General features: G+C 41.3%; 1 pseudogene; it reads left to right on the top strand.

Moving 5' to 3' along the window:
• Positions 1–932: 932 nt before the first annotated feature.
• LOC150002153 (mitochondrial fission factor pseudogene) lies at positions 933–2,083 on the top strand (annotated as a pseudogene).
• The last annotated feature ends 1,797 nt before the right edge of the window (positions 2,084–3,880 follow it).

Genomic DNA, 3,880 nt, shown 5'->3' with positions numbered 1-3,880 from the left:
TGAGTTATTTTAATTTTCTTTTCTTTCCAAAGAAACCAGGAAAATGCTTTATTCCAAAAGATGGCAGAAATAAGAAATTCATCCTGAAAATATACTTTGGTGTAATTCTATTGGGACAGATCTGCCCTTGAACGTGCTCTCCTGTCAGCCACGGCATTGGAGTCTTATTGTCTCATGACAGTTTTTAAACACTTCACTGATTTCCGTGTCCTGAGCAGGCAGGAGCCCTCTTCAAACCAACAGGCTCCAAGGAGAGAGGGCATGTTTCTCAGAAGAATAACACCTTCCATCTATCTCAGAAGGGTGAATACTCATTTTATGTCATCAGCACCATTTCGATTAAGGAGGCGCATAATTCATCAAAGTGTAAGAAAAGTACAGGAAAAAATACTGCATTGTAGAATAAGGTATTCAACTGGGGTGTGGATGTTTAAGGGAGCTGATGGTCTAAACAGGAGACTCAAGGAAGGTGGCCTGGGTGTGGAGGTGGCTTTGCATCTAGAGGAATTCTCTTCATGACTTCAGTGGCTGAGCTCTGGACAGTGGTGCTTGAAATACTAGATGGTTTCATTTTTCAACTGTGGTCCAAAGAGAGGGTTGAGCTGGGCCAGCACTGCAATCGGCCAAAAGAGATAGCGGCAAAGTGAGCAGGTCATCAACTTGGTGATGATAACTCCCCAGTTGGGACCCTTAGGGGTGAGCCAGGGGACCGCGAGGCCAGTGATGCTCCAGAGCACACTCATCATGATCAAAGGCACTGTGAGGCCGCTGTAGCTGCTGGACCTACCAGCCCCTACCCCACTGCAACACTTTGGTCCCAACGGAAGTGTCGAAGGATTTTAATTTTCAATCTTTTGTTTATCTACATTTATTACAATGAACCCATGTTATGTTTGATAACTAAAAGTTACTCAGCGTCTGTGCTGGCCCGCTGCGGGCCGCTCCGGGCGGTGTTTTACCCCGGCGCCTCCGTGCGCTCGGCCAACGGCCTCTGACAGCGCCCACCAGAGCGCCCCGGGAGCCGGCGGGCGGCAGCCCTCACCGGGGACCCTCCAGCGGGCCCGGGGTACAAAAGCGGCTCTTAAATCCAGCACGCGCACATTGAAGCAAGTTAAGGTATTTACTGTGAAGCACAGGAGCAGATAGTGCCAAATAGCAAGTAGTAGTTGGTACACATACAGTGAGTGGGGCAGCATTTCCTTCTCCCACTGCTGCCGAGATGGCGGAAATTAGTCGAATTCAGTATGAAATGGAATACACCGAAGGTATTAGCCAGCGGATGAGGGTCCCGGAAAAATTAAAGGTCGCACCACCAAATGCTGAGCTGGAACAAGAATTCCAAGAAGGAGTTCCAAATGCTAGTGTGATCATGCAGGTTCCAGAGAGGATTGTAGTAGCAGGTAATAATGAAGACATTCCATTTTCAAGACCAGGGGATCTTGACCTCATTCAGTCAACTTCTTTTAAACCTCTGGCACTAAAAACTCCACCTCGTGTACTTACGCTAAGTGAAAGACCACTAGATTTTCTGGATTTAGAAAGACCTCCTCAAACCCCTCAAAATGAAGAAGTCCGTTCCGTTGGCAGAGAATGCTGTGCGCCAGAATGGACAGCTGGTCAGAACGGACTCCATGTGGCACAGATCAGATTCTGCCCCAAGAAATAAAATTTCAAGGTTCCAGGCACTGATTTCTGCACCGGAGTACACTGTAAGAAGACAAAATGAAATACGTTATGAAAGACCTGTGTTGCGTGGTGGGTCTGCTGCCGCCACTTCTAATCCGCATCATGACAACATCAGGTACGGCCTTTCAAACATAGATGCCAACCGTCGACGGACCTGTGGATGACATGAGTGTCGTCGATGCAGTTTCATTAAGAAGACAGATAATCAAACTAAATCGACGTCTACAGCTTTTAGAAGAGGAAAACAAAGAACGCGCTAAAAGAGAAATGGTCATGTATTCAATTACTGTAGCATTCTGGCTGCTTAACAGTTGGCTCTGGTTTCGCCGCTAGAGGTAACCTCAGCTCTCAAAAAATATTGTCTCCACAGCTGGAAATATAAAGAATTTGCAAACTCCTTTGTTTCTGTGTTTGCGTTGTATGCCATTTAATAGTCCATGTCCTGAAGTAGCACTTCTTCCAGGAAGGGAGGAGGAAAGTCTCGTGTTTGCAGAAGTGAAGGTGTGTCCTGTCACTTGGCTGAGAACTCACTTGTAACCAGTCCTGCAACAGCACCTCCTCAGAATTCGCCCTCTGCATGTTTTGTAAATAGGCTCTAATTTGATTTTTAAAGGAATGAATTTTTTGCCTCATCGATATGCACAGGTAATCCTCTTAATAGAAGAGAGGTAGAGAACAGATTTAGAAAAGTATTTGTAAAAGGAAAACTATTTTATCTGTTTCTCAAACACTATTAAAGAGTTTTGTTAACAGATGTGCTTTTACATCTACATTTCAGCGTTAACACTTCTGAAGTCATGGTCTGGAATCAGAATTAATAAAATCAAGCCACCTCATGTTTCATGATCAGCTTTATTAAAATAATTCCTGACATTTTCAGCAGTGTATCCAATATGTGTGTAAAATGTGCGTTCTTGTTTTTATTTTAGTTTTTCAGGTGGTTTTCTATAAACTATGTTTTTACTGAGTTCACATCTCAGTGATTTTAAAAACTGCAGAATAAGGTACAATTGTAGTGTATTTAATAAACATTCAACCAAAGCAAAAAAAAAAAAAAAAAAGTTACTCAGAAAAGATTAAAATAAGTTTAAAAATAAAAATTCTAAATTAAAAATTAAAAAATATAATCGATCTAAGTAATTTAAATGCCTAAAACATATACAAACAAAATATGATATTAAGGGCTAGGAAATATAATTAATGAGATATTTCAAATTAAGCAGAATAAAATGAACCCTATCCAAAAAACACAGACTTACCATTTACTGAACCCCGTAGAATGCCAGATGCTGTCTGTGCTAGGTGCTTTAAATATATTAACTGAAGCAGAGTAATAGGGTAATCTTTTTTCTAAAATTTAAACTAAGCAGTGGGTAATACGAGGGGAAAGGAAGAAAAACCTGTGCTGAGAGAAAGATTGACTGAGATCAGACCCTGATCGACTATGTGATACCCACGAGATTGAGTAAGATACATTTCATTTAGATGCGGTACACCAAGCAACCCATGTGGACTACACTTAAATCCCATTCACCAACCTGCTGTTTAGCAATCAGCTTGAGGAAAAAGTAAAAGACCTCCGATTTGTAAGTGTTTGCGTTCTATTGTGGTAAAACTATTCCCACTATCGTCAATTTCAAGCTACCCAGGTGATGTTATTGAATGTAGGATTGGATGTCTCAGAATGTGGTACAACTCTTACAAGTCAGTGGGAACTTGTTTGAGCACATCACTGCTTTAAATTCCTCAAGTTGGGATTGCCTTGGACATATACGTCCCACTGTTCCTCTTGATTTTCTCAGCTTCGTAGATGAATGATTATACTAGACTCATAATATTCACATTAATTATTTAGTATTCTGGATCCCAGCTTTCCTGTAAAGAATTCACTCATCTCCTAAGATCTATCGAACAAAGCTCTCCCTCTCTTTAAATTTATTTTTTTAAACAAACTATTATTTATGTCTTACATGCAGGCAAGTGCATAAATCATAAGAATCCACCTCAATGAATTTTTACAAATATATACCCCCATGTAATAACCACACTATAAAACATTTCCAACATACCAGAAGACTCCCTGTGTCCTCTCCCAGTCAACCGCACTCATAAAGGTAACTGTACTTTGACATTTACCCTGACAGATTAGTTTTGCCTATGCTTGAACATGTAAATAGCCGCATGCAGTAGGTAT

Source organism: Furipterus horrens, unplaced genomic scaffold (assembly GCF_987537825.1).
Source record: "Furipterus horrens unplaced genomic scaffold, mFurHor1.1.pri manual_scaffold_9, whole genome shotgun sequence".
Classification (NCBI taxonomy): domain Eukaryota; kingdom Metazoa; phylum Chordata; class Mammalia; order Chiroptera; family Furipteridae; genus Furipterus; species Furipterus horrens.
The sequence above is the reverse complement of the archived record's forward strand: the minus strand, read 5'-3'. Positions and strand labels throughout refer to the sequence as shown.